The sequence below is a fragment of the Caretta caretta genome, chromosome 13 (assembly GCF_965140235.1).
Source record: "Caretta caretta isolate rCarCar2 chromosome 13, rCarCar1.hap1, whole genome shotgun sequence".
In the NCBI taxonomy this organism is placed as follows: domain Eukaryota; kingdom Metazoa; phylum Chordata; order Testudines; family Cheloniidae; genus Caretta; species Caretta caretta.
Genome location: NC_134218.1, coordinates 15883437 through 15903009, shown reverse-complemented (window position 1 = coordinate 15903009; position 19573 = coordinate 15883437). Strand labels below are relative to the sequence as shown.

The 19573-nt window shown below is 40.1% G+C and overlaps 1 long non-coding RNA gene across 3 annotated transcripts in view; it reads left to right on the top strand.

Moving 5' to 3' along the window:
• Positions 1–19573, top strand: part of LOC125622439 (uncharacterized) — a 71884-nt gene that overhangs the window by 33260 nt on the left and 19051 nt on the right. The window contains exon 1 of one of the 3 annotated variants that reach the window (XR_012664632.1): positions 7002–7089. The exons of the other annotated variants lie outside the window; for them this stretch is intronic. This is a non-coding gene — a long non-coding RNA (uncharacterized LOC125622439). Of the gene's footprint in view, positions 1–7001; positions 7090–19573 lie in introns of those variants that run through there. 3 annotated transcript variants of the gene reach the window in all.

Below are 19573 nucleotides of genomic sequence, written 5' to 3'. Positions count from 1 at the left end.
TCGTTAGAAGAAACTGTCAACATTCAATACCTGACTTTATTTGGAAAATAGACTCTTTAAGCATCTGTTGGTTTTCTTTAAAAAGAAAAGGAGTACTTGTGGCACCTTAGAGACTAACCAATTTATTTGAGCATGAGCTTTCGTGCATGATTTCTTTTGGATTTTAGCAGTCAAATTTATTGACGTATCCTCAATAAACTCTGTTGCCACAAAGAAAATTTCTGGTAAAATTTAGAAGAGGAGCTGCTTATTTCGAATTCTGTCTGTCTTCATCCCCTTCTCCCACCCTCATCTCTGAATTTCAAGACTCTACATCTGGTCCAGTGTTAAATGGTTTAAAAAAATCCCTTCATATTGAAGAAACCACAAATCTTTTAGTCTGCCATAGCTGCTAGTTAAATGACAGCTGACTGTTGCCGGTGTAAGGAAATAAATATTGCTGTTTAATTGTACTCTGTCCTTCCAAACCCAGCTTCACATTAGTTCTTGCAGGAGGGCATCATAACTGCAAAATGATGTTGAGGGAATTTATACCAAAAATGAACTCCTTTAAGGGGAAAATACCTCTTGAATTTTAGATGTGATATGCTAGATCTTGAAGTGTGAGGATTGTTGCTGTGTGGCTTCATTCTTCTGACTCATTTTTATATTCCCTTAGTTTCAGTATGTGTTAAGATTTTGTCTTTGAAGAGTTTCTTCTGCTTTATTGTGCTGTTTGCTCAGCTTTCTTCTACCAATACTACTGTTCCTAATGGGATGTGGCTAGAGATGGGTCACAACTGGAACTATTATCCAAAGCCCCAAAGTTTCGATAAAAAGGGGACCTTTAATCTGAGCCACCAATGGTTTTGCAAATGCAGTAGACTATTGATTAGGGTTTGCAAAGCCAAAAACCTTCCTTTTGTTTTTTCTCACTGCTCATATTGGTCTGTGGAAAGTTTTGCTCTCTTTGAGCTGTGGTGTGTATTTTGCCATCTGTTTTGCTCATGAATTTACCCAAATGTTGCTGCCTGTCACCTTTCCCAGTTCACATATCCATTGTCTTTCTAGGAGAGTTTGTCTAGTTGTGAGAAAAACCCCTAACAATAACCTTTCTTCATCTCCCTCCATCCTCCCCCAAGTATTCTCCAAGATTTAGGTAACAGTTATTTAATATGTTGATTTCGTCCATACCCCAATTCGATCATAAGATATGCTCCCTTATTAGCCACTTTGAACCTTGCCTTTCATCTTTATCTAGTGAACTGAAGTGAGATCTAAACTCTTCAAGTGAGCCTGGAAGCATTTGAAGGCAAAATCTCTGGTAAACATTGCTGTAGTGGTAGGGAGGATTCATTTCTAACTGGGGAAAGGTTTCAGAGGAACAGCCGTGTTAGTCTGTATTCGCAAAAAGAAAAGGAGTACTTGTGGCACCTTAGAGACTAACCAATTTATTTGAGCATGAGCTTTCGTGAGCTACAGCTCACTTCATCAGATGTATACTGATGAAGTGAGCTGTAGCTCACGAAAGCTCATGCTCAAATAAATTGGTTAGTCTCTAAGGTGCCACAAGTACTCCTTTTCTTTTAACTGGGGAAAGATACTACTGAACTGAATTGAAGGCACAAGCAATAGTTTGTTTCAGGACCATGGCTGCAAGGTGCAGGCTTGTGCTTTTGTATCTGGAGGAAGCCACTTACCTGACCTGCTTATTGTTTTGTTGATCCTTTAGTGGGTTCAATTAACATAGTTGTCAGACAGTAGCTTTTAATTCTGCCATTCATCTACTCATGCGTGAACTTTAATTTTGTTTTAGCCTTCATATTTAAACCTCTATTTGCCGGAATATATAAATAAATCATAAAAATAAAAATGACTACAATGTAAACCTGAACAAGGCTTCTGCATACCTCAGTCCCAGTCTCTCGCCAAAGCTAAGTTTTGTCCCCTTTCTCATTTGTTAACTGAGACTACTGGAGATGTATTAATTAGAAGCGAAGAAGAGTCAGGTCAGGTCAGTGCCATTGTTGGAGACCTACCTAGACAGCCCAGATGATGCTGTTGAATAAGTCATTGGCACGAGGCCTTCTCAGTCAACCCAGAACCAATACCCCTTTGTGTTGCTGTACCACATGCTCTTGGATGAGATTTAGAACTGAGGTCCTGATCGCTTCAGGACGTTAAAGGTCTTGTGGTACTCTTCATAAAAGCTATAGAATTAACCTGACGTCCTGACCAAATACCCCAGGCAATTTCAATGGATAAAATATTCTTCCGACCCCCTTCTATAATCTCTGGCATAGCGTTGCTGTGTGCTGTTAAGCATTTGCCAAGTTTCACCCCAGAGGTGGCTTCATTTCAGATTAAGTGATCCCATGCTGTGTATGAGGCCTTGTCCATACTCTGAAGGGTTTGTCAACATAGATATACTGGTATAGCTATACAGTATAGATATTACCACACCCCACCCAACCCCCGCCGGTGGAGATGACATTTATACTTGCAAGAGTTCTTTTGTTGGTATAGCTTAAACCAGTTCCCCAAAGGGAGTAAGTTACATGAGCAAAAGGAATTTTTTGCTGTTAAACTGCACCTTCCCAAGGGCTTTTGCTGGCATAACTGTGTCAAGGGTGTGATTTTTTTTTTCACACTCCTAACTGACAGTTATATGCTGGCAAAACTTTCTAGTTTAGACCAAGCTTTAGTTTGTAAACGCACTTCAGGATCTCTTGGGATGAAAATCACCATGATGATCATTTGAGTATGTAAGAAACAAATTCTGCTATTCAACCCATAGACTTCACCTGGGTTTGTACAGGTGTAAATGAGGGCGAAATTTCACCATAAGCCTCAATGAGACTTAAGCCAACCAGAATGGTGTGTGTTGTCTGGATTCAGATTTTCTAGGAACATATTAGTGTTTGCTCACCAGATATAGAGGGTCTGATTTTTAAATGGCTTATGAATGCAATTATATAAACAAAATGTATGCTCAGTTGCATGTCCATTTGGCAAGGGCTATTAATACATGCACATATAAGGTATCTGTGTATGGAAATTAGCCATTTTCACATACCCCCAGGAATGGCACACATAAATTAGGCACGTAATGATATGCCTGTTTTGCACATGCACTTGTATTCCTTATGGGCTCTGAAATCAGGTCCAGAATGTCTGGTAAACAGCTTATTGTAGTTGAACTCCTGCTGTTGAACAGTCATAGGATGTTGGTTACATACATTTATTTGGATTTATAACACAGAAGCAAGTTCCTATCTATGGCTGTATGTGCTGATGACAAAATTAAAATCAATGTGATTAAAAAAAGACTTTACTGTTGTCAAATTTCCGAACAAGTGGAAGCAGAAATAACTAATACCGAGTGCAAGAACACAGTTTGAAAAGAATAACTATAGATTTCAGAGGCTAAAAGGATTATGGAGAATGAAAAATATAATCAAAGGTGCCAAGTAAATAGAGTACCTTGGAAAGATAAAGGAAAAATTCATTTAGTTACAGAACCTCTGCTGGGAGGTTTTATCTTTAATTAAGTAAATGTAATTAGAGGATCCAGTTAATGGCAGTGGAGAATGCATCGTGTTGTACATCTTGAAGTTTACTCAACGTACAGCAGGATCAAAACACAGCTGTGAGAGCCTGAGAAAAAGTAGGTCTATACTTTTGGGAAGTTTACTTTCTAAATATCTTGATGTGAATGTGTATCTCCACTGAGGCCAGAGTCCAGAGAAGATGACTGTTACTAATTATTGTATTCTGATAGTGCCCCAAAGCCCCAGTTATTATCAGGGCTTTATTGGCAGTCTTTGGCTTAGTGGATTGAGCACAGTATGGAGACCCAGGTGACTTGGGTTCTATTCCGAACTCTGCCACTGGTCTGCCAGGTGACTTTGTGCAAGCCACTTCCTCTCTTTGTGCTTCAATTTCCTCACCTGTAACATGGGGATAATGATACTGACCTCCTCTATAAAGTGCTTTCAGAGCTACTGATGGAAAGCGCTGTGTGAGAGCAAGATGGGGGCATTTGTATTGGGCTGGGCACTGCACGAATACATTAATAAAAGAAAGAAACTGCCATCAAGAGCTTATAGTCTGCAACAAGTAGGAGTGACAGGCAATTGGGAAGGGGAGGATGTTAATGGCCATAAGCCGAGCTATGTTCACAGGTAAGTGCCTTTGAGTTAATTACATATTTTTGTGATTAATTTTTTAAATTAATTTTCACAAAGAAACAGACAGTAAAAATACAAAAGTTAAATGATACACAGCTTGTATATCTATCCAAATACCATGCATTTCATAGGATAACCAATAAAATTATGCCATTACCCACCTTTGTCAACCTGCAAGCAGAGGCAATACAAAATTAGACAATATTACACAGACCTAATATGTTTGGTTGGTGTAACAATAATAATAAAGGTTTCAGAGTAATAATAAAAAGACACACACAAATAGGCAATAAAGGGAAGGAAAGGATTGGGGGGAAGAAGAGGGAGGGGAAAAAGCAGAGAGGTCAGGTGGAATGGAAGTCTGGGCAATCGGAGCATTCTTTATCCAAATATATCAGTAAATGTGGCCCACACTTCTTCAAATTCATGTAATTGCTCTGCCTGTCAATAAGCTATTTTTTCTTTCACTACTAACTCAGACAGGTCCAAATACCAAAGCTCTTTTCTGCGCATAAGCCTACTTCATCCATTTTTGTAAAGTTGTACGCTCAGTAATAACTGCTGCCCTCTTCCTTCAGTAGCAGGGAGGGTGTCAGATATACAAGTTAAGGGAATACAATCGAGCTGAACCAGTATAAATTATGGTAAGCATGCGTGCTGTTATCTATGGCTGTACACTGTAGTGTTTGCAAGGATCTCAGACCAGCCTTTACATTAGTAAAAAGAACAGGAGTACTTGTGGCACCTTAGAGACTAATAAATTTATTAGAGCATAAGCTTTCGTGGGCTACAGCCCACTTCATCGGATGCATAGAATGGAACATATAGTAAGAAGATATATATATATATATTGTGATGGGGCAAGGCCAGATGGCTATAGAAAAGTAGTGGGAGATAAGATATATTAGCTCCAGGCTAAACAAATCCCTGGTACCAGGTTAAGTGAAAAGGCAGCTGCTCCAGGTCAGTTAAGACACCTGGGGCCAATTAAGAACTTTCCAGAAGTCAGGGAGAATGCTAGGTTGATTGGGACACCTGAAGCCAATCAGGGGCTGGCTGAACTAGTTAAAAGCCTCCCAACCAGTCAGGTGGGGGTGCATGTCAGGAGCTGTAGAAGGAAGTTGTGCTGTTGGAGAGGCTGAGTAGTACACACCATATCAGGCACAAGGAAGGAAGTCCTGAAGTAAGGGTGAAGTGGAGCTTGAGGAAATGAGGGCTGCTGTGAGGGGAAGTAGCCCAGGGAATTGTACATGTCATGTTTCTAAAAGGTCAGCTACCATAGCTGATACTATTAGGGTCCCTGGGCAGGAGCCCGGAGTAGAGGGTGGGCCCGGGCTTCCCCCCTCCCACCTTTGCCCCCTGTTTAATCACTGAGACTGGGAGACAACAGAGACTGTGCAAGGAAGGATAACTTCTCCTCACCTCCCTTGCTGGCTTATGATGAAAATAGCTCAGTAGACTGTGACCCTTGTCTCTAGAGAAAGAAGGGTTACGTGGAGGGTCACAGTGAGCCTCTGAGGCTAGCGAAATACGCCAGGAAACGCAGGACCCATGGAGGCAAGGACAGAGCTTTGTCACAATATACATAGAGAGAAGGTGGAAGTTGCCATACAAACTGTTAGAGGCTAATTAATTAAGATGAGCTATTATCAGCAGGAGGAAAAAAAACTTTTTGTAGTGATAATCAAGATGGCTCATTTAGACAGTTGACAAGAAGGCGTGAGAATACTTACCATAGGGAAATAGATTCAATATGTGTAATGACCCAGCCACTCCCAGTCTCTATTCAAACCCAAGTTAATGGTATCTAGTTTGCATATTAATTCAAGCTCAGCAGTTTTTCCTTGGAGTCTGTATTTGGTAAGTATTTTAAAGTGCAATTGCCTCACATCCAGTATTTGGCGCCTCCAGGGGATTCTCATGCTAATGGCTGGATGCAACAGTTATGCTTGTGATTACCATAAGAGGTGTTGTGTAAAGATGTCTTGCTTCTGTGACAACCAAATTAATAATAATGATAATTAATAATAAAAAAAGCAGTCACATAAATAAGAGCCTCTCTTTGGCTATAAAGCAGAGATGTCAGAAAAAACAAGTTGAACATCCTAATCTTCATTGAGACCTCTTGAAGGGAAGCTGGGAGAGGTCTCCCCTTCCTTTCACTCCATTCTTACAAAGAACAGTTCTTCCCACCTGGAAGCTGGATGTACCATAAGGAAAGCTTTGACTCTTGGGAATCTCTTGCTGCTTTCTCATCTGAGTGATTGCCCTTTTTTTTAAAAAAAATCTGAGTGTTTTGGTTTGGTTTACAAATAAATGGGACTCTCCTCCTGCTACATCCCCCTGTGCAGTAGGAAACAAAGGGGAAATGCATTTTTGGATAAGAAGTGTTTCCATGCCTGCTCTCTATTGGATGGAGTTAGAATGGCTTATATATGGCTCATTAGGCTCTATACTAAGGACCGTTTCTTCTTTTAGTTGAAATATTAGGGCCCAGTAGTCTGGGGGAAGGAGGACTGGAATACTCTCCCTACTGTTGCTACAAAGTTCAGAGTAGCCATAATATGCAATGTAATGACAGTAATACAGTCATAGATGGCTGTGGCAATGTTGCACTTGTGCTAGGCTGGATATGAATATCTTTTTTTAAGGAGCATGCACCTTAAGACAAGCTGGTTTTTAAACCTTCTCCGCTGACATGATTTCCTGCTGGTTGAAGATGTTCTATTTATGGGCCTTTCTTATGGTTGTTATGGCAACCAGATGCCAGTTACTGGAACCTTTTAAGGGCCTCTGTAATGAACAGCGGGTTTAAGTGCTGCACCTGCTGACTCTTAGTGTCTCTGATAGCTTCAAGAGCTCAAACATGGCAGAGCCAAACACTTGGACATGGTGGTTCAATGCAGCATCGAACCTTTGGGTAAGGCTCCATCTGAACACTTGGCATTTACTATATGGAAGCGGGATTCATTCATTGTTAGCTTTGAGAAATGTGAAGTTAATTTTAGACACATGCACTCCTGAAGCCTTTCTGTCTTTTTATGTCTGGGCTGTGTGATTGCTCCCTCCTTCTCTCCAGGCCCCTTTGCTCTTCCAATTAATTTCCCTTTGCTTCTTCAGCCTGGCGCTGTACCTGCTTGTGTGCCTTCCCCTTGTAACTGGAATGGCCTTTTTGACTCTGTACTCCGTACATCTTCACTCTCCTTTTGCTAATCCCAGTCTCAGGACTTTTCTTCCATCACCCATCTCCACCCCTGTCACTACTCGAAAATGCAGCTGTAATTAACCCTGCTTGAGGTTGAACCTGTGCGCTCGGGATCCTAAAACATGACTCCCCACAAAGCCTAAGCCAAAGGACCATCTCCCTTAGCAAGATGGCATTAGAAGACACCTAAATCCTCTGTGGCCCAACCACTAGAGGGTTACAAAGACCAATACTTCCAACAACCCCATGGGAGTCAAGGGAAATCCAAGCAGAAGTGGGCCCCAAACGTGGCAGATGGCAGAGAGAGGTAATAGCTTTGGCACTTGGTTTAGGGCAAGAGCATTGCAATTCCTGTTCCAGTGCTTGGAGGAATCTCAGTGGCATCCGTGAGGGCCGAAGATAGCGGGTGGGAGTTGGGTGTCAGGGATGGCAGTACTGGATTTGGGGTATATTGATCCAAACTATGAACTTTTGGAGGTTTTTTTTTCTACCACTGCCTGTCATGCAAGAAAACCACATAAAGGAATTGCAGCGGCTCACACTATGCTTTTTGCAGAACGCTTTAAGGAACAGAAATACTGTGCTATGGTTGCCCTTCCTTTTGGAGGGAATCTCCTTTTTATATTTTATTTTTTGTCATGTGCTTATTATAGTTATTTCCCAATTCGTTTCTCTTACTAATAGCTGGCATATTACATCCAGTCAGAGAGAGTTGTAGAAGTCCTAGGTTTTAACACTGAGTGACTACAGAGTGGGGCACTGCCATTTTTCTTGCACAAATGACTATGAGAAAGGATGGTTTTAGTGCTGTAATAATGAGCTTGGATGGAGAGGGAAGAGAGCCAATCCCTCAGAGGACTGCAGTGGGTCACGTTATGGTCTCCTAATATTCCCTTTTTGTCTACTGTATGATTCTAGTGCACTTTCTAAGGGCATATATTCCACCCTGTAAGTCATCTTTATTTTATTCTATATCAGTTTTTTTGCTGCCGGGTTTTGGGTCACCTTCACCATGGTATCTCGATGTCTTACCAAATTTTGATAGAAGCCTTCTCGTTCAGAGTCAGTGTGGGGTATTAACTGTGGGAGGATACAGCTATACATGGGTAAAAAAACAGATAGTGTAATTATGCACTAAGGCTGGTATCTTATCAGCAATAATATCACTGCCAGGTTGTGAGAGCATAAAGGGCCCCTCTGAAGCTACTGGTCTGCACAGGCAGAGGTGAGAGGAGCACCGCTCGTGCTACTCGATTAGGTTGGGTTATGGAGTGATTGAGCGTATATGATGAGATTATGTTCTGAGAATAAGGGATGTTTGGACCCATATCCACACTAACTTTGCTTGGGATTTGAGGCTGAAGCAGAGTTCAGATTCAATTACATCAAAATCTCATGAACCTTTTCCACAAAAGTTCAGCCCTAAATGGGATCCAACTCTTTGAGGTCCAGTGTTTTAATGAGGTTTCCAGTGTCTCTTGTGTTTTTGGCTCCACTGTGGAACTAAATCAGCAGGGCGGTTTGGCACCAAGGTTTTGCATAGAAATTCCTCTGGCATTCAGAAGGTTTCAGATTGAAGTTTCTGGTTTTGGCCTTTCTCCAGAAATGAGAACACACTTTTAGATTTCCATTTAATTTACACAACTGCTCCAAATGCCTGAAATAGTAGAAGAGCTATAGGCAGAGCATCTGCAACTGGAAAATTGCCCTCCAATTGCAGTGTAGTGTAAAGTGGGAAACTGAGGCATGAGTCCACCCAATTAAATTTTCAGACAATCGTTGTCACTTAGTTTCTGATTTTATATATATATATATATATATATATATATATATATATATATATATATATATATATGAATGAATAGATAAGAGAGAACAGGCATGGGGCCAAGTTACCATGTTCTGGGGTATTGGGAAGCTCTCCACTTCATGATTGTTGTCTCAGGCTTTGGTCTGGTATTTCCAACTTGGGTACTTGTTCACTTGGGCTTTTTGTATCTTTCTTCATTATGTATTCATTTGCTTTCTTCCAATAAACATTAAGGATGATCTCTTACATAACCCATACATTACACATGTGAAAGCTTCAATTGACGTAACTTTTGCTGTCTATATCTATTTTCATGTCATGTCATCTTACTCCTGTTTTTCCCAGTGTAGTGACTTTTTATCATAATATTTTGTGTATTTTATTGTAATGATTCACTTCCTCTCATCTATGCCCTCTAACAAAATACATTCCATGAACAAAACATCACCTTTGTTCTGTCAACTGAGCACATTATTTAAACAAGTCTAAATAAGAGAGAAATTGGCAAAACAACACTCATGTCAAGCACAGGCTAGGCCAAAGCCTTAGCACACGTATTACCCTGCTATATCCAAACTCATTCACCATACATGACCATAAACTATTAACATTAAACTATCAAAATATAATCCTTATTTTTACCATTCAGCAATTTTTCATCTTTGGCGATTGTGTACCATCCTAAATTATTCACTAACAGAACCTTTGTTTTTTTTATTTGAATAAGAAAGCTAGAGAGAACAATGTGCCCCAATATCCCCAGTGTCAGCAGCATATTCTTATCTTTTCCAAACATGGATTTCCAGAGGACTTTTTTGCTCAAAGTTTACCACTATGCTTGTAAATCATTAAAAACCCTGGTCAGTAATTTTTCCTGTTGCATGTTAAGGTGCTTCATTCAGTTTAGAGCCTGGGTATTTAATTGTTCCCCAACACTAGACATACTCCAAAATGATCTGAACTTCATGCAACATGAAGCAGTTGCTAACTCATGCAGTGTCCACCTCTCTCCTTGTGCCATGTTTTCACACACACATGCTTAATGTTTACTTTTGATAGCTTCCTCTCATCTGTTTATTTAAAAAACACATTCAAATATTAAGCACTGATTAACATCACTTGTCAATTGGAAAAGTAGCTTGAACCTCTTCCTATGCCTTTTTTTATCCAACACTTTAATAAAATGCAGTCAGACCACCAAGCTTTACATAAGATTTAAGATTGGTCTGAAACAATTTTGATGATACCCTGATTTGGTGTGACAGCGAGTGATGGGAGCAAGAAACACCATGGTAGAACTGAACTGGCATCATATTCAAATATAAAGATTTTATTCGTGCAATTTGGTGATGTCTTTATTCAAAACGCTTAGCTATTTATCACTGCAGTTATACAATGCCATTATTCATTGAACATTTCCTGTTGTTTTTGGTTTTTTCCCCCTTTCATCTGCAAATTATCATTATTTTGCTAACATACACTGACCTTATCAGCTAATACAGTCAAAATTAGGTTGATTCGGCTACCATCCTTCGTTTTACTCAGGTATCACAGATGACTTTAAACTTATTAAATGATCCCTTATGAAAAAGCCCCATAGAACTGAATTGAACTTACAGGGCAGGATACTTTTTCCTGGGGGGCAGTGAATCTGAAAAGGACTTGGGGGTCATGGTGGATAGTCAGCTGAACATGAGCTCCCAGTGAGATGCTGTGGCCAAAAGGGTTAACATGATCCTTGGATGTGTAAACAAGGATATATCAAATAGAAATAGGGAGGTTATTCTACCTCTGTATTTGGCACTGGTGCAACCATTGCTGTTATACTGTGTCTAGTGCTGGTGTCAACAATTCAAGAAGGATGTTGATAAATTGGAGAGAGTTCAGAGAGTGAGCTCCTTGAGTCAATCAATGTGCTTAGCTTAATAGAGAGAAGGTTATAGACAATGATCAGATCACCCCATAACTGCCTACAGGTTTGATAATACAGTAGGTGGCTTTTCAGCCTAGCAGACAAAGATTTAACAAGATACAATGGTTGAAAGTTGAAGCTAGAAAAATTCAGAAACAACATTTTTAACCATGAGGCTAATTGACCATTGGAACACCCTACCAAGGGTTGTGGTAGACTCTCCATCACTGGAAATGTTTAAATTAAAATTGAATGTTTTTCTAAAAGATAGGCTGCAGTTCAAACAGGAATTAACTCAGGGAGGTCCTGTGCCCTGTGTTATGCAGATCAGACAAGATCACAATGGTTCCTTCTAGCCTTATCTATGAATTGGAGTTCTGAAAACAATAATTCCATAGAAATTATTAAATTCTATAGGTTTTTAGAGTAAAGAGGTGGCTTTTCTATCAAATGTTTAAACCACCCTAAAGAATGTAATATAGAATTCTGTCTGCTATGGAAGTTTGTAGGATGTTTTTTTTAAAGTACCCCATTTTGCATAGGAGATCATTCTCCTTTTCATAAGGGTCAGGAGGTCTTAAATGTTGAATACATGAATCCTCCAACCTTTTCCAGACACTGCTATGAACATTCACCCCTTAATTGATGTATTATTAAAGCAGTAGGTGAAACGAGGAGTCAAATAGCTCAAAACACTCGAAATGTTGTCTTCAGGTTCTGACCTAGGGACCGAATGGCTTGGCAGCAGTTCTGCGGAAAAGGACCTAGGGGTGACAGTGGACGAGAAGCTGGATATGAGTCAGCAGTGTGCCCTTGTTGCCAAGAAGGCCAATGGCATTTTGGGATGTATAAGTAGGGGCACAGCGAGCAGATCGAGGGACGTGATCGTTCCCCTCTATTCGACATTGGTGAGGCCTCATCTGGAGTACTGTGTCCAGTTTTGGGCCCCACACTTCAAGAAGGATGTGGATAAATTGGAGAGAGTCCAGCGAAGGGCAACAAAAATGATTAGGGGTCTGGAACACATGAGTCATGAGGAGAGGCTGAGGGAGCTGGGATTGTTTAGCCTGCAGAAGAGAAGAATGAGGGGGGATTTGATAGCTGCTTTCAACTACCTGAAAGGGGGTTCCAAAGAGGATGGCTCTAGACTGTTCTCAATGGTAGCAGATGACAGAACGAGGAGTAATGGTCTCAAGTTGCAGTGGGGGAGGTTTAGATTGGATATTAGGAAAAACTTTTTCACTAAGAGGGTGGTGAAACACTGGAATGCGTTACCTAGGGAGGTGGTAGAATCTCCTTCCTTAGAGGTTTTTAAGGTCAGGCTTGACAAAGCCCTGGCTGGGATGATTTAACTGGGAATTGGTCCTGCTTCGAGCAGGGGGTTGGACTAGATGACCTTCTGGGGTCCCTTCCAACCCTGATATTCTATGATTCTATGATTCTATGATCAGCTGAAAGGTCTGACAGTTGTTCCTGCATTTGTCACCTCACGCATGGGTAATGGCAATAAACTCTGTGTAGGGCGACCTTTGAACCTCATCAAGAATGCTATTGCCTACCTCTACAATGGGGTGAGCCGATATGAGCATCAATTGCCAGTGCTTCATGCTCTGACTTGGCTGTCTATTCAATTTTTAGTGCAATTGAAGATGTTGAGGACCATCTCTATAGTCTTTGGTAGCTTGGGACCTGGCTGTTGGAGAAGCTGCCTCTTTCCCATCCCAAGTCAACTTGGGGCACTGTTGCTCTTGGTTCATAGAGCTGAACATGGCAAAGAGGCAGTGTCAGAGCTTTCTTCGTGGAAAGACCTCCTCTGCAGAATTCATTCCAGGCGACTTTATGAATCCCAGCTGGCAGCATGCAGGTGACAAGATAACTACGTCTGTTGTGTTTATTTATGCATTTATTTTAATTACAGTGTTTTCAGCTGGCAGGATAACTTTAAGTTCTAACAAAGCAACATTATTTCTATTCAGTTTGTTTCCACTATGGAATTTTAAAGCATAGCTCTAGTTGTAATTACTGAGTCTCTATATGTTCACAGAAAAGTATCACTTCATAAATATTGAATTGTGCTATTATGTACGGTCCATTTTGTGCGTGATGGTTACCTAGAAATAAATTATCACTGGAGGTATTTATGAGGATTTGAAAGCAGATAAATAATAAATAGGAATGTTGTTTACTCATTCAGCTTTAAAACCAAAGAACATTCTTGTCATTATCTCATTGGTGCATCCGGTCCAGTAAGCAGGAAGGACTATGTGAAGGAAGAAAAGAAAAAAGCTAAAGGCAATCTGGGTGTTTTACAGACAACAATTGTCACAGAAATCAGGCCAACATTGGGGATGCGGGGGCAGGGTCTTGAAGAGGAACAAAACTGCTTAGTAGATTATTTCAGTAGACTTTAGTCCCTGGGTGCTTAAAACTTCTCAGGGTTAGGCCCTGCAAAAGATGACAACCACTTGTACCCTGTATCCATTGATGTTGGGCCCTGTCCCAATTTAATAAAACACTTAACTGAGTTTAAGTGCTTGCTCAATCTGGGCCTATGTAAACTAAGTGTTTATCAGTTTAAACTGCCTGTACACGTTAAAACTTCATTCTGTGCATCACTCCTTTCTGCTTCACTGTCATCTCTGCCAGTGAGACCCAGCATACTGAAGACTCTGAAATATTAGGATATTGTTACTTCCATGATTGCCAGCAACAATATAAAAAACACCATGTCATTTGATTTTTGTAAATCTTATCTGTACCTAGAGGTGAGATTAAAACCAGGTTGCATTGTGTGACTAAGAGGACAATACAACGGTTTCTCTTAATTTGTACTAGGTGATTTGGTGAAGCACAAGTGTAAAAACAAAGTGTACATTGATTTAGACATTTTGCAGGGGCCCTGAGCTCAGAGTGGTGTCTGAACTACTGCTGTGTAATCATCTTCAGTGAAGGTTCTTTTTATCATCTGCATTGGTGGTTAGCCTTCCCCTGCTTCCCCTCCTATTTTGCCCTATTTCAAAGTTCCATTAGTCAAACTCTGTGTGGGGGGTGGAGGGTGAGAAAACCTGGATTTGTGCTGGAAATGGCCCACCTGATGATCACTTTAGATAAGCTATTACCAGCAGGACAGTGGGGTGGGAGGAGGTATTGTTTCATGATCTCTGTGTGTATATAAAGTCTGCTGCAGTTTCCACGGTATACATCTGATGAAGTGAGCTGTAGCTCACGAAAGCTCATGCTCAAATAAATTGGTTAGTCTCTAAGGTGCTACAAGTACTCCTTTTCTTTTTGCGAATACAGACTAACACGGCTGTTACTCTGAAACTAGTCAAACTCTGTTTGATAAAAATGCCGAGGTCTCTTGTTACCTTCCGCCATGTAATGGCTTTCTTATATATCCCTCTCTGTGCATTGTTGATTTCTGACTTCATTTGTCTGGCTGTTTACAGTCATTTTCTGAGTCCCAGCACCAGAGAAGCAATTTATAGACAGAAAGTAGAGAAAACTTGTGTGTTTATCTTGGATACTTAAAAAATAATTTTCAAACATTAAAAAAACAAAAAGCTAGGCATTTCAGCTTAAAATATATTCATATGTTGAGAGTCGCAAAAGCAAGTATTATTTTCAATCAGCTGTGTATGAATCAAAGTTAGGATACAAACAATGTTCAGAATCTTTACTCAAGCTGCTTATGTTCTACTGGCATTTGAGAGGGACAGGACTGAATTTATTGATGTTTTAAATTCTGTTAAAGAATATTTGACTGGCTATATGTGATCTTTCTGAGTCCATTGATATTTACACCTTTTTCCTACTTGTTATTTTCAGACCATCTTTTTTTTTCTTATGAAAAACTGCATTCTTCTTATATGTTCAATGATTTTTCTCTTTGAGTCAGTACTGAATCATTCTCCCAGCGTGGCATTATGGCACACTGCATGGCTGGCTGTGTCATCCATTGGATGAGATGTAATATTGCAATGTTGAACACTGGTGGCTGTTTAAAAATCAAACAAGCAAAAAACTCACTGTCACTTTTGGGACTGTTTATAACAAGTGGCAAACTATTGGAAATTCAAGAAGTAAGAGTTTTTTGGTTTTTTTTGTATTTCATCGTGAATTTAAAAATGATCCTATTTTGCTTGCTAAATTATCTAAATATAGTTAATTTCTTTTAAAAAAATTGGTGGACCAGTTTGAGTGAAAGTAACATACTGGAAATGAGAGAATATGTCACGTGAATGTAAAATAACCATTTTGTCAAAGTGAGGAAACTCCAAATTTGGCTAAAAATGAAATGGTTAAAAAACAGGGGGAGGAGGGGAAGGAATCACTCACTGTTGTCTCACAACCTCAATGTTAACCTGATAAAATTCCAGTGTGGGTAAATCTATCCTGCCTACTTAACATTCCCCTTGTAGTCTCATGAGGAATAAGATAGACAATATCTCCTGTTCTCAAGTTTTTGATAGTTTTGCTGTTGTATAGGAATTGGGAGCCCTTTAGATAGTTTGGGAGTCCTCTAGTGGACCTCCCAGTCTTTTATTGTAGAAATCACCAGATCTTAACAGATAGACAGTGTGTGTATATAGAGAGAGATGTGGACCTCGTACGATTGTATGTAGTCAGTGAGCTTCGTTATTTAGAACCCACCTGTGCCCATGTGGTTTCCTAATATTATCAGTGCTGTGAGGAGAGCAAAGACACAACAGCTGGACACTGTTAATAGCTGCTTTGGTTTGCTGTAGAGGTAGTTGCACTTCACTAGTGATTCTTAACACTACTTGCAAATATCTTGGTAAAGTTTTTGCAAGGCATTCTGGAATGCTTCTAAATGAAAGACCCTATATATAATTAGAATCATGATTAGCCATAAGTAACCATAGTGCAAAGAAGACAGTTACTACATCATTCCGTTTTGTGGCCTCTTATTACAGTTTAGGAAAAGCTCGTTCCCCTGTCTAACACAGATTTGATGCTTTCAGTTCTTCAAGGTTTGACCCATGTTACCTTCCATCTTGACATGAAACTGATCATTATATCAGAAGGCAGGAAGAAAAATAAAACCACATCTAGATCCATTAATCAATGCAGTACTGGAATTATTTGAGCTGATTTCCCCACCCCTCACACTTCCCTTCTCCCCAGATTGATGGAAATATAATAGTTAATAAAATGTGTTTTCGGGATAGCCTCATGCTTTGGATAAGGAATCACTTATCTCTAATGTGCATGTTATTGCATAAAGGCCAATGGAAAAACTATTTAAAGCATACAAAGCTGCCCTTTTCCCTTCCCAATAGCTGCTAACTCCTATGTTCCAAGATTTTTCAATTGCTGGTGCAGAGAAATGATTAAAAAAACAAACAAACTTGACGTTTGTTTATCAGTTAAACTCTGAACAAATAGGTGGTTTGCGTGGGAGCTCTGTGGGCTGCAGTTACAAACTGTGCTCTCAGACATGCTTGTAACTAAAAGTTCAGTTTAGCAGATCCTTCTGTTCCAGGGTGTCTGTTTGGGGAAAGCATCCGTGAGGCGAATAGGGCTGTGCCAGCTGTACCGTATGGAAACTAATCCTGTTCCCATTGAAGGCAAAGGGCCCAGGATTGGGTCCATGGTACCTGACCTTTTTTCTTTTTTTCTTTTAAGTTCTGATCTGGCAATTTCTGTGGATGAAATGAAAGATCTTGCCTCCAAAGAGCTAGTGAGCTGGTAGCAGTGGGTGAAGTACCTGAAATGAGGAGAAGAAGATAAAGAGAGAAACCTCCAAAAAAAGACATTTTCCCCTCCTCCAGCTCCTTTATGGCGCTCTGTTGGCATAAAGGGGGGCAGAAATGACACCCCCCCCCCCACCAGTCCTCTTCCTCCCAATCCCTCCTTAGGGTGAAGTTGGGAAGGGAAAGAAGTGGGACGGGGTGGAGAGAGGGCATCTCCAGATCACTGCTGCAATCTGGGTATTAATTGCCTCTTCTATTCTCCTTCTCTTGGCTCCTTATGAGACTTTGATTAGGAGTTAAACTAGGCAGGATCTTGGCGGGGTCCAGAATATGGTGGTTCCAAAGTGGCTCACATCTCCTGCCACCTTCATTTCTGCACTGAGTGCAGGAATTGGGACATGAGGGGAGATTTTCCATTGCCTTGCCCTGTGTGTAGTTGTTTGCACCTGTGCAAAGCTGGGTGTAAAATGCTGCTGTTTCTGATATGGGTGGCTGTATGTGACAGCATAAGGTACAATACAAAGGCGAGACAGTTTCATAATGATCTGTATAGGAGCTGCTCCTAAAATGGCACAGTGTTCAGTTTTCTTCTTTTGAAGGAGGCCTTTTTGTTTGGCCTTTTCTGGTTGTCTGGGTAGAATATTACAGCAAATATCACTGAACAGCCATGATTAGACAGATTGCTGTTTGTATTCCCTCGGTGCACTGGGCAGGAGTGTTTCATTTCAAACATCATTGACAACTTGCTTCAGTGATTCTATGGCATCCATAGCATAACCCTATCATGAGGGACAGATGAAAGGGAAATATTTATATATTTTATTTTGGAAGATAGGCACATTGGACACACACATCCTTGCTTTCCCACAACAACAGCTGTATTGAGAGCAAAGAAATCTCACTATCTCTCAGCCCATCAAAGATCAAAGCAAATGTAGTTTTTACTTTGTTGTCTGAAAGTTCCATTTTAAGATTAGCTGGCACAATTTTCATTCCACTTATCATGATTGAGCTCAGCTGATAGTGAAGTCACAAATCCTTAATGCAAGTCAAAAGGATATAAAGAACCCATTACAAATATCTTGTTCTATACCTACTAACCTATGGTAACCTTGTTGATAAATACTGATTTTTAAGTTACATGACAGAAGTGTATTGCTTGACTTGGCTGTGTACCTTGCATGAAATCAGAGCTGATTTGAAGCATAAGGAGTTATGAGTTAGTATCCTGGTAAGGGATCTTTTGCAATCTTATGGATAGTCCCACTGGTTTCAACGGAGCCTCTCACATGAGTAAATATTGCAGCATTTGGCCCCTGTACACTAACAATAAATAGCCATAAGTACATTAATCGAAATTCCAATTGTTTTAATTAATAACTGGGAAATGAATCTTTCTTTTCTGCTCCCAATATAATCACAATGTCCTTTACTTAAAAATTGAATTAAGAACATCTTTCTGAGGCTAGCCTGAGTTCATCACCTAGAGCAACTCTCTTGAGCTAAGCAAAGGAAAGTACATTACTGTTCAGAATGGTGGGTCCAGTGCTGAAAAACTAAGTGTCTTCGAACGTTCCAAGTAAAGTAATTGGAGTGGGGGGTATTGTGGTGCCTGGAATGGGTCACAGCTGTGAGTGCCGGTCACAGGTCAGACTGTCAGAAAACTGGGCAGACACACCCAAGCTGGTGGTATATTCTATAATTAGATTTTACTAAACTAGAAACAAATGTGCGCTCCCGGATCACTACATTAGTTTTACCATAGAGTGACAATCTGCCTTAGACTCCACAGCCTCCACTTTACCACCTAGACAGACTGGACTTTATGATGAAAGGTTATTAAAACCCAAATCACTGCACATTAGGTTCTTCCAGCCCCAAAGGGCCAGTCACTTACCCTAGGTCAAGGTACCTGTCAGATCTCACCAAAGACAACACTGGAGCCAATTTCTGTACTAAAGTAAATTAAAGATTTATTAGCTATGAAAAGAAAAAAGAGTTATTGAGAGGTTAAAGCAGGTAAAATACATTGCAGATGAATCAAAGTTTGTAAGTCCAATCTGATAGCAGAAATGGTGTATCTGTTTACTTCTCCATAAGTCTCTCAGGGCTGCCCAAAAATGATTTTGGTTTGGGGATCTCTGTCTTGTATCTGGAACACTCCCTGACAGCATCCACATAGATCAGAGATGAAGGATCATTCCCAAGGATTTTCTTCTTATAGCCATTTTCTCTGGAAAGCAATCTGGCAGGTGTTTTTATCACAGCATGCATATTCCACTGACGAAGAATAGGCAATGTAGACAATGTAGTTTGTGAATCTCCATCGTTAAACTAAGGAATCTTGCTTTGAAGACAGGATGCTTCCTCAGTTACAGTTCTAAGGCAGTTTTCATGAAGCTTTCACATCAAATACATTCTTATCTTAAAACGAACACACTGTAAATTAAGGTTATTTAATTACCAGAGAGTACATAATAGGATAGCCGGAAACAATTCTTCATTGGCTTTCATATCATTTACATATTAAGTATGTTCACATATAAACACTAAATACAGGCCTTTTGACCTAATGTTAACTAAGTAGAGTTGCATACTTAATGTACAGGTAATCACAGAATTACAGGACATGAAAAAGGATATAGCAACAACAGGTTAATTTAGTTACACTAGTATACATCAAACAGGATATAGGTAGATGAAGACAAATACAATTAACATCTGTTTTAACAAGTGAATTGTCTAGATGCACAACAGTAC